Below are 12,181 nucleotides of genomic sequence, written 5' to 3' on the forward strand. Positions count from 1 at the left end.
AGAATAAAAAGTTATATGGTAAAGGATGTGGATACACGAAGGAAGAAAACAGAAACACTAATTAGAAAAGATACATGCACTCCAATGTTCAATGCAGCATTATTTACAATAGCCAAGATGTGGAAGCAACCTAAGTGTCCATCAAAAGATGAATGGATAAAGAAGATATATATATATATATATATATATAGTGGTATATTAACCATGAAAAAAGAATAAAATTTTGCCATTTGCAACAACATGGATGGACCTGGAGGGTATTATGCTTAGTGAAACAAGTCAGAGAAAGACAAATACTGTATGATACTACTTATACGTGGAATCTAAAAAATAAAGCAAACAAATGAATATAACAAAACAAACATACTCACAGATATAGAGAACAAACGAGTGGTTACCAGTGGGGAGAGAGAAGGGGGGGAGGGACAAGATAGGGATAGGGCATTAAGAGGTATAAACTATTATGTATAAAATAAATAAAGCTACAAGGATATATTGTACAGCACAGCAAACACCTGAAACTAATATTGTAAGTCAACTATACTTTAATTTTTTTAAAAAGGATTAATATTTTAATTTTTTAATCAATTAGACTTTAATTTTTCACAGAGGGGTGAAAAAAATCAGGCTTCTTAATACAATAAATCTACAACAGATTCTTCTTAATATCAGTTTACTGTATTAAAATGCATATAAAACCAAAAAGAAAAGCTATATTATGAAAAGTAGCAGAACCTAAATTAAAATGATAAGGACACATTGGAAGAAATACTTGCATCTCTAATGTATAAAGATCACATTCAAATTCGTAAGAAAAGCATCAAGATTCCAATGGTAAGTTCCCAAAGGACAGCAACAAAGAGTTCATTTAAGAAGTAATGCAAGGGCTTCCCTGGTGGCGCAGTGGTTGAGAATCTGCCTGCCAATGCAGGGGATACGGGTTCGTGCCCCGGTCCGGGAAGATCCCACATGCCGCGGAGCAGCTGGGCCCGTGAGCCATGGCGGCTGAGCCTGTGCGTCTGGAGCCTGTGCTCCGCAACGTGAGAGGCCCGCGTACCACAAAAAAAAAAAAAAAAAAAAACCAAAGAAGTAATGCAAATACTGAACAAATATACAGACTAATGTTTATACTCATTTGTGGTCAAAGACGTCAGTTAAAGCTAACCTGAGATAGAATTTACAACTAGTATATTGGCCAAAAAAAGCCTAATCTTTCTTATTTATGAACTTGAGGATCTCTGTAATCCCTGAGAAACTGAATATTTAGTTTGGTGCCACAGACCTTTCCTCCTGGCAACAAACATTTGTCACATTTAGCTATCCAGTACCTGAATCTCCCTCCCCTCTTGCTATTAGCACTGCCGTCATCCTTTTGAGAAAATTCCCAACTGACTATGATTTTGAAATCACTCCCAGTGATTTTCAGAAGAAAATCATTCCAATTAACTCACTCCCATTGCAGCCTCCCTCTTCGTAAGCTGAGGGTGGTATATTCTTCAATTTGCCCTTGACACAGTTTCCTAAATTCTGTCCATCACTCATTCCTGGGATGCTGATTCAACAGTTGAGGTCAAATTAATCGTCATGCAGGGACAGGATAGAGGTCAGACTGTTCTTGTGGCATGTCCTTGGCTTCAGTTCTGCCTGCTTATCCCTCAGAGGACCCCTATTTCCTGTCCATTCTCCTAGTTCAGTCCTCCAGGGTCCCATTTATTATGTTATTTTCCAATATCTTCACAATAAATTCCTATTTGCTCAGATGGTCAGGTTTGTTTCTGTGCTCGTAACCAACACTCTAGACTGGAGACATCAAAACACAGAGATTCTGGTTTTGATGTATCCCTGTAAAAGATGCGAAGTCCTAATCCCCAGGACATGTGAAGGTGACCCTATTTGGAAAGAGGCTTTGCAGATGTTATCAAGATAAGATGAGGTCATACTGGTATAGTGTGGGCCCTTAATCCAATAAGATTGGTGTCCTTTTAGGAAGAGGAGACAGAGGTGCACAGAGAGAGAACACCATGTAAAGACACAGACTCTCAAGGGAAGAACGTGATGTGCTGCAAGCCAAGGGCCACCAAGACAGGAAGAGCCAAAGAAGGATCTCCCAGAGAGGTTTCTGAGGGAACATGGCCCGGGCAACATCTCACTTTCAAACTTCTGACCTTCAGAATGGTGAGACAATACGTTTCTGTTGTTTTAAGCCCCCAGTTTATGGTACTGTGTTACAGCAGCCCTAGGAAACATATAATTTAATTTATTACTAATGATAATTATGAACCACTTATCATATAAGAAGCTCATTATATATCTGTAACTCAAATCCTTTCCTAGATAAGTATATGACATTTTCACCCACCCAACCCAAGCTTTTGCATATAGAAAGCATATAAATAAGAACCCAGTTAGTAGACAGAAGCATGCAAATGAACAGAAAGCACAGGGCAGAGTGAGATTACCCTAAGAAGCTAAGTACTTCCTATCTTATCCTCTTCTCCCCAACACTTTATCTTGTTATCAACTCATGAGTAAAATGTCCCTCCTACCATCAACCAGGCCACTTTTTGAATACTCTATAAATATTTACCAAAATAAATTTAATTGAGTCCTTGACAAACCAAGAATTAGGTACTATGTAGTAACGCAAGAGTTTTTAGGAGATCTGGATTTTCACCATAACGACACCATCACCAACCCTGAAATGTATATAAACAGGAAAAGCAGGGGTGACATGTCTTCAGTTCTATTCATGTTCAATGTCTTGTAAAACAACTAAAATAAGTTAAATGGAAGGACAATAAAACAGAAAGGACATAGAGATACTCTCTAAAATGAGTTTGTCCAGAGGGGCTTAAACTCTGTGTGCAACTGTCTTATCAGTTGAGTAGACAACAATCAGTATAATTAAAGTGGGCAATGATAAGATTTTTAAACTTCCTTAAAGTTTTATTCTATTTGACAGTCCAATTTGCCTGTAGGTCACTGGGCAAACAAAAATGTGTGTTATAGGTATTATGCTGGCTTTTTAATTTTCTACTGGGATTTTCATTATATATTAGCTTCTCAGTAATTTCAAAATTCCTCGAATTTCTTTCTGATACTGTCATTTGATTTAGCAACTGGATAGAAGCAGCTGAAAGCATTTCTTGGTCTTAAATTAGAGTTGGCCATGACAAATGTTCCTGCAAAAATATAAGATGAATCCCACACATTTATCACGGCATCTGGGCCATGTTTGTTTCTGTAGGACAGAGGAGAGGGTAGAAAGGATCCTTATGTTGGTAAACTGAAAGTCTAAGAATTACACTTGCCATCTGGTATTGCTTTGACGAGAATACTGGCCTGTTCCTCCCACTTAATTACCAAAATGAAGTATCATCATGCAAAGACAATGATCTTCGTGATCGAGACTTAAGGAAAACCAAAAGAGTAAATACTTTGATTTAAATATGGTTGTATTTATTTACTGTGACATTCAACAAGCTTCTCAAGTTTTTAGCAAAAATTTCATGCACACATTTAGCCTATACAAATAAGAAGTTACATAAACCCAACATAATTAAAGCAATTTATATAGGGCATAAACTTCATGATGCTTTACAGTCAACTTGTAAGTAAAGAAAGCAACTAACAGAAATAACTTCTCCCAGCAAAAACACTTATGTGGTTTGCAGAGTTCCAAAATACCAGTCTTTAAATATGTACTATTCCACCAAGTGCCAAAAGGAGAATAGCAAACTAAACAGAGCAAAATATGGCCTCAATTTAGAGATTTGGTAAGGAAGTAAAATGAAGACCTGCTTTTATGTGTGCTGTCGTAAAGAATCAACTTAATTTCTCCAGCATTATAGTTTCATTAACTCCATTAGGGAATACGATTTCAAATAAAAAGCTTAGGCTCACCTAAAACTGTTGAACTTAACTCAATGGTAATACTTCTGGTATTAAATCTACCGAGTTCCAGAAATACTCAAAACTTTTCCACTGTAGAATCTTCCTTGTTTCATAATGAAAATGGTGTATTTCTAAGGCCAGATGGGCAATTAAGAAGCATGCTAAATGGCTGCCTGAGGTCATAATCAGAACAAGGACTCAGAAACGCTGCCCTTTATGGAAATAATACTAATTCAGGTTTCTTAGGATTAGCCTTGTGTCTGAGTAAACCTTAGCACTAGACCCACCCTAGAGCCCCTTACTGAGCCAATGCCCACCAGCAATATTTCAAGGAATGAGCTGTCAGGCCCCAAACTTGCTTTGACAGAATTGTTACAATGGTAAACATTTGCCCTGGGCACCAACCTGACACAATCCTTTGACAAGTGGTTTCACTCATGCAGTGAAGAGAACCAGATAGGTATGATTCTCACCTAATAGACGTAGTGGTAACTTAATTTAGAAATGATATAGATAAAAACTAGTAGTAGTATCAATTAATTTTCTGATTCTGCATCCCATAACAGAATAACCAATTGCTTTTTGGAATCAAGTCTCAGAAACATTTTTTTAATTAACTGTACTCTTTTCAATACCAGTTGTAAGGACAATAATCATCTTAAGGTTCTTAGTAATTTACTTTTACTCCAGGAATTTTCATCTTTGGAAAGCATCCTTACCCATTCAGAGGAGACTGGCCAAGTTATCTGGAAGAAACCCTGAGTCTGCACAAATAAGTATTGTGTATTACATATATCCAGATTCGATTCTGGGATGAAGGATGCAAGGGCTGGCTTTAATGGACATGAGGCTAAATTCTAAAGCAACCTATGTTGGAGTGGGAGACTTGTTCAAAGCAGCCATCCCAATGTCAGTTTTTTAAGCTCTTGTCTTCAAACCACCCAAAATACGCATTTTTTACAAAATCTAGAAAGGTATATTTTCAATGCTAAAAACTGCCTTCCTGATCCTTCTTCACAGTTCTTTCCTCCCAGAGTGAAAATATTCCGTCCTGGTGAGCCCTAATAGGAAGAAGTGAGCAAAGCCCAGGAGTCACTTCAGGGTAACTTAAATCTGCCTTGCTATCCCGCTTTACTGATTCACTACTTTTTAAAAGCAGATGAAACACTGTAGGTGTTCGCAGGCTGAGCATTCCTCTTGGACATGCTGGCCCAGTGGTGTGCTTGGGTTTCGAGCTGAGTCTGAGGTCTCAGATGCTTCCTCTTGATGGGACTATATTAGAATTAGAATGTTGTTACCACCATCTTGGGAAGAAGAACCAGGTTTATGGGCAGAAAAGCCACTGATATTCTTCCTACCCAGAAACAGCATTCCCTCCCTTGCCCCACCACTGTATCCTCTCAAATAGGCTCCAATTTGGGGGTTTGGGGGGAGGGTCGTCCTTCCTAACAACTGTCCTTGATCTTAGAGATGAGGATAGACTTACATGGTAAATGGTGTGTGACTGTGTGCTAGCGAAAAATATTATCAGAAAGAGCGGTACTTTGCACGGCGTCGGCTGTGGAACAGAGCATAGTCACGACTCAGGCAAATTTTCTTTAAGTCATACATCTCGTAGAAACAGCCCAAATGAGCAGAGCAATTCGGGTACAGATGCCAACGACAGAGAAATAAAGGGATGAGGCTTAATGAAACATTTACTAAAACTCTCAGGCCTCAACATAGGAACATAAAGTCTAAAACTAGCAAATATGCATGAGAAAGGACATGGAATTGCTAGGCTTTAAACAGGAGTCAGACATGGGGGTGTGGGGAAGGGGAGGCTGGGATGTCGTGAGAGAGTGGCATGGACATATATACACTACCAAACGTAAAATAGATAGCTAATGGGAAGCAGCCGCATAGCACGGGGAGATCAGCTCAGTGCTTTGTGACCACCTAGAGGGGTGGGATAGGGAGGGTTAGGGAGGGAGACGCAAGAGGGCGGGGATATGGGGATATATGTATACGTATAGCTGATTCACTTTGTTATACAGCAGAAACTAACACAACACTGTAAAGCAGTTATATTCTAAAAAATATATTTCTAGAAAAGAAATGAAAACCAAAAAATAAATAAATAGGAGTCAAACATAAAATTACAGTGTGTTAGCCACAGGAGGGCACGGCTCAGTTAGTCCTTCAAGAGAGAAACTGCTGCGAAGAGTGAAGAGTGTGGGATGCTGACAGCTCAGATCCCAGGTTCGGATCAGCTTGGGCGCTTACACTGAGGCCACGCCCCCCAACATGCATGAGAAAGGACTCCTTTAATAATCAGCGTTGGCTTTGGGAGGCCCATCATCCTCGTCAAGACTTTCTGGGAGTGGCACTGCCTTCCAGTCTTCCAGACTAATGATTCTTCCTTCTCCCTGTTTTTTCACAGGTGTTGGGCATGCAGTGCAGTCTAAAACCGCTCCTTGCTCACCTGTCCCCCACCCCTTTATTTTTCACAGGCAATGCCCCCGGTAAATCGTTTGCACTTCTGATTCCATTATGGTGTCCACTTACTGGAGGACTTGAACAGATGCCAACAAATATATAAATCAGTGTAGTTCTGGCTTGTCTTGCTGAGAGACAGAACAATAGCTGAAAATTTTTATTGAATTGTAACCATGGAGGAAAAAAAATAAATCACCACCTCTCCTCTCTACTGAAGCATACACCATTTCCAAAGTCTCATTTCTTTTTTAAGTGGTTGCTTCCCCTTAACCATTTCAAATAGAATCTTTTCTTTTCCTGGCCTTCCTACTGTATCCATTATTCCATCTCTCTCTCTCTAGCTCAGAGTAAAATATATTCTGTTGATATTGATGCAGAAGTTATATGGACGGGGAGCAAATGTGTAATAGACTTAAGCATTATCTAAGAATAGGTATTACTTAACAACAGCTATTTATACTAGATTCACACTAGATACACTCTAGATACTAAACTGTCATGCTTTTGTGTTTTGTGTTTTTCAGTACCTGGTGAAAGAGGTAAGTGCACATTTAGAAGTTAATTTAACCTAAATAAACTTGGCCTCTGAGACAGGTAAAGCCCCAAAGCTTGTAATTCATTTGATCACAACTATCAAATAATGTCTGCATTAGGACTCATTCAGGATTGTAAATATGCTCTTGGAAAGGACATTTGGAGGCAGTTCCATACTATTTTTTTTAAACATCTTTATTGGAGTATAATTGCTTTACAATGGTGTGTTAGTTTCTACTGTATAACGAAGTGAATCAGCTATTTGTATACATATATCCCCATATTTCCTCCCTCTTGCGTCTCCCTCCCACCCTCCCTATCCCACCCATCTAGGTGGTCACAAAGCACCCGGCTGATCTCCCCGTGCTATGCGGCTGCTTCCCACTAGCTATTTTATGTCTGGTAGTGTATATACATCCGTGCCACTCTCTCACTTCATCCCAGCTTCCCCTACCCCCTCCCCGTGTCCTCAAGTCCATTCTCTACATCTGCCTCTTTATTACTGTCCTGCCCCTAGGTTCTTCAGAACCATTTTTTTTTTTTAAGATTCCATATATATGTGTTAGCATACGATATTTGTTTTTCTCTTTCTGACTTATTTCACTCTGGATGACAGTCTCTAGGTCCATCCACCTCATTACAAATAACTCAATTTCGTTTCTTTTTATGGCTGAGTGATATTCCATTGTATATATGTGCCAAATCATCTTTATCCATTCATCTATTGATGGACACCTAGGCTGCGGCTTCCACGTTCTGGCTATTGTAAACAGAGCTGCAATGAACATGGTGGTACACGACTCTTTTTGAATTATGGTTTTCTCAGAGTATACGCCCAGTAGTGGGATTGATGGGCCATTTTGTTTGTTTGTCTTGTTTTTTTCCCCATACTTGTTTAGCAATTATTTTTCAAGCTTCCATTCATTCCAGGTTTGTCTACATCATCAACCTTCCTTTCCTGCATGGTTTATCACTCTAAATTATCCATTTGCATCACTTCCATATAAACTTTATTTTCTTTGTAAACAGAGAGAATGGAACCCATAAGCTAATCAATCTCCCCATGTCTGTGCTGCAGACACCAAGGATGAATCTTTATTAGAGAGTAGAGTGGGAGGACAGCAAAGTAGCGCCTGCTCCATCCCCTGAGCGCCATCTGCCTTCGAGGGCACAGACAATGCCCAGCCAGAGGGCTCTCCTGCCCACAGATAAGCCCACACTCTGCACCACTGACAGCTGTGTGAGGAAGAGGCACTAAAGCTGAGAAGAACATGGAACTGCACATATTGGTCATCAAAAGATGCAGAATAAGCCCCAAAGGAACAGAAATATGAGGCTTATTTTAGATTTTAAAATCAGCTAACTCCTCTAGCAAAAATGAGGGTTTTTCTTTTTTAAAGCCTATAGAATCTCTAGTTCCCAATCTGTTCAGAGACTTACCTCCCTTTACAAACTCACAAAAATAGATACGCAACCAACCTCTGAAACTCAGCATAAGAAATAGAAATTGCTGCTTTAAGATTTCTTTGCAAATCAACATCTTAAACTAGATTTGAGGAAGCAAGTCACCTTCTCTATCCTTTAAGAAAGGTGCAAAAACAAGATGCTGTCTGAGAAATCTCACTTTTCCTGACTCTAATGCAGGAAGGGTATCACTGACAGGGAAATGAAAAGCCTGAAGGAAATTGACTGAAGGGGGGGGAGGGGAGGGGCGGGGGATACCAAACAAAAAAGAAAGAAAAGAGAAAGGAATGGGAAACTAGTGTCAGATCCATGCTACTACTCCTAAAATGACACAAAAACACATTTAATCCATGTTGAAAAACCACATTATTAATAAAATGATTTCACCATTCTAACAATATATAATAGATTTATCTGTGACTTTAAATTTTAGACTGCCTACTCTTGTTTTGATCATTATGTTATCTAGTTTTTATTTCTTCAGAAGATTACTGAAATGTATACCAGAAAGATAGTCTCTTCATCTTGTGGGGGGAAGGTCCAGAAATAAAGTCAGTGTCCAAGTCTTTACTCTGAGTCAATAGAAGATCTGCAACTAGAGCTCAGAACTACCTCTTGTTGGACTCAGACGTAGCCATAGGATGACTGAATAGAAAGCAAACATTAGTGAAAATCAGGAGCTACTTTGTTAATAGAGCGATTTTGCCCTATATGTTTCCCCAGTCCCTCATGCAAGCTGACTTCTGGTGGCTGCTCCTCCCATTCATTACCTCTATCTGGGCATCAGCAGTGGAGACAGTTGGTCCCTAGCTAAGATCTCTGCCACCTAAGATAGTACAGAGATGAATTTTGATGCAAAGCTAAAAGCTCTGTAGAGATTCTCATTGCCAGTGTTCAGTTGTTTTTTTCTAAATATTGACATATCAGAACTAAAAACTATCCTATCCTCTTCACTAAATTTGATTCTATGTGAGACAATCATAACATGAATTGCTTTCTGGAAAAATGATGCATGGGAAGATGCTGAACAATCATTTTCTATTTGGGAGAATCAGAGGTGTAGTAGTTCAGTCTCTCACATGGTTTTTTCCCACCAATTTTGTAAGTTCTAACTCTTCTTACCACCTACGGCGTGGCCAATTCTCCATATAAGTTTATGACTACATCCTTAATAAGATCTAGAGTGCTAGTACCACAAGACCATTGTCAAGCATTCAGTAAATAACTTTGAGTATCAGTACTACCAAATAGACAATCAGAAGACTGGGAGAAGCCACGTGTGTAAACTGGGTGGCAGACTTCAGACCCTTTCTCATTAGTACATTAGCCCAGTAGCAAAAACTCGATTTATCAAAGTAATTATTAATATCTAAATGATCTGAACAATTACAAATTAGTGATTATCTGAATTACCGTATTTGAAAAATATTATTAATATTATTAACAGTTGTAATTTATTGTCATCAATTCTCTAGATTCTAAAAGAGATTCCAGCAGAGAAACATCAAGAGAGATGGAGATGTGAACGATATAAAAGCCATAAACTTTGCGAAACAAACCACCAGAAATGGGGCATCTGAAGTACGGAAGAAACCTAAATATAGGGAGGATCTTAGAGAGAATCCACGTCCACTTCACATTTCTGCCTGACTCTCATTCTATCGCTAATCTTCCGTGCTCATGGCCGGTTTTAAGGTCAAGTGATTCAAGTATATTTTTCTGAAATGGGCTGATATAGAACCACTTTGTATTCTTTGCCTTTTGTTTTAAGGAGACTCTAGATTGAAAAGTAAAAAGTCTTTGTCCTTGATTTTAAATGGATTGAACTGCATGTGAGAATAGAGTGCACTGTTTCCTCCTCCTCTAATGTTTTCATAATTGGTGACCTGAAAACAAAATAGAAATGGTGACATATTCACAGGACAAGTTGATATATTGAATTCAGAATTCTTGCTGTAACACAAAAAAACAGATGACAAAAAAATATGGACAGATTTGTTAAATAGAAACCTAACAGAAGTCAATGTTAAATTATTCTACTCTTCCCATCAAGTAATTCAATTGAAATTCACTCCTAGTCTAGGGGAGACCTTCAAGATGGCAGAGAACTAAGACGTGGAGATCATCTTCCTCCCCACAAATACATCAGAAATACATCTACACGTGGAACAACTCCTACAGAACACCTACTGAACGCTGGCAGAAGACCTCAGACTTCCCCAAAGACAAGAAACTCCCCACGTACCTGGGTAGGGCAAAAGAAAAAGGAATAAACAGAGACAAAAGAATAGGGACGGGACCTGCGCCAGTGGGAGGGAGCCGTGAAGGAGGAAAGGTTTCCACACACTAGGAGTCCCTTCGCGGGTGGAGACTGTGGGTGGTGGAGGGGGGAAGCTTCAGAGCCGCGGAGGAGAGCGCAGCCACAGGGTGCGGAGGGCAAAGCGGAGAGATTCCCGCACAGAGGATCGGTGCCAACCAGCACTCACCAGCCCGAGAGGCCTGTCTGCTCACCCACCGGGGCGGGCGGGGCTGGGAGCTGAGGCTCGGGCTTCAGTCGGATCGCAGGGAGAGGACTGGGGTTGGCTGCGTGAACACAGCCTGAAGGGGGCTAGTGCACCACAGCTAGGCAGGAGGGAGTCTGGGAGAAAGTCTGGACTTGCCTAAGAGACAAGAGACCATTGTTTTGGGGTGCGTGAGGAGTGGGGATTCAGAGCACTGCCTAAACGAGCTCCGGAGATGGGCACAAGCCATGGCTATCAGCACAGACCCCAGAGATGGACATGAGATGCTAAGGCTGCTGCTACAGCTACCAAGAAGCCTGTGTGTGAGCACAGGTCACTGTCCACACCTCCGCTCCTGGGAGCCTGTGCAGCCCGCCACTGCCAGGGTCCCGGGATCCAGGGACAACTCCCCTGGGAGAACACACAGCACACCTCAGGCTATTGCAATGTCACGCTGGCCTCTGCCGATGCAGGCTCACCCCGCATTCTATACCCCTCCCTCCCCCCAGCCTGAGTGAGCCAGAGCCCGCGAATCAGCTGCTCCTCTAACCCCATCCTGTCTGAGTGAAGAACAGATGCCCTCAGGCGACCTACATGCAGAGGCGGGGCCAAATCCAAAGCTGAACCCCAGGAGCTGTATGAACAAAAAAGAGAAAGGGAAATCTCTCCCAGCAGCCTCAGGAGCAGCGGATTAAATCCCTACAATCAACTTGATGTACCCTGCATCTCTGTAATACCTGAATACACAATGAATCATCCCAAAATTGAGGCGGTGGACTTTGGGAGCAACTGTAGACTTGGGGTTTGATTTCTGCATCTAATTTGTTTCTGGTTTTATGTTTATCATAGTTTAGTATTTAGAGTTTATTATCATTGGTAGATTTGTTTATTGATTTGGTTGCTCTCTTCCTTTTTTAAATATATTGATATATACATTTTTTTTCATTTTTCTCTTTTTGTCAGTGTGTATGTGTATGCTTCTTCATTTGATTTTGTCTGTATAGCTTTGCTTTTACCATTTGTCCTAGGGTTCTGTCTGTTCTTTTTTTTTCTTTTTTTTTAGTATAGTTTTTAGCACTTGTTATCATTGGTGGATTTGTTTTCAGGTTTGGTTGCTCTCTTCTTTCTTCCTTCCTTTTATTTTCTTTTTTAATTACTTTTTAATTTTTAATAATTTAAAAAATTTTTTATTTTAATAACTTTATTCTTTTTTATTTCTTTTTTCTCCTTTTTCTTCTGAGCTGTGGGGCTGACAGAGTCTTGGTACTCCTGCCATGTGTCAGGCCTGTGACTCTGAGGTGGGAGAGCTG

Source organism: Kogia breviceps, chromosome 6 (assembly GCF_026419965.1).
Source record: "Kogia breviceps isolate mKogBre1 chromosome 6, mKogBre1 haplotype 1, whole genome shotgun sequence".
Taxonomy (NCBI): Eukaryota; Metazoa; Chordata; class Mammalia; order Artiodactyla; family Physeteridae; genus Kogia; species Kogia breviceps.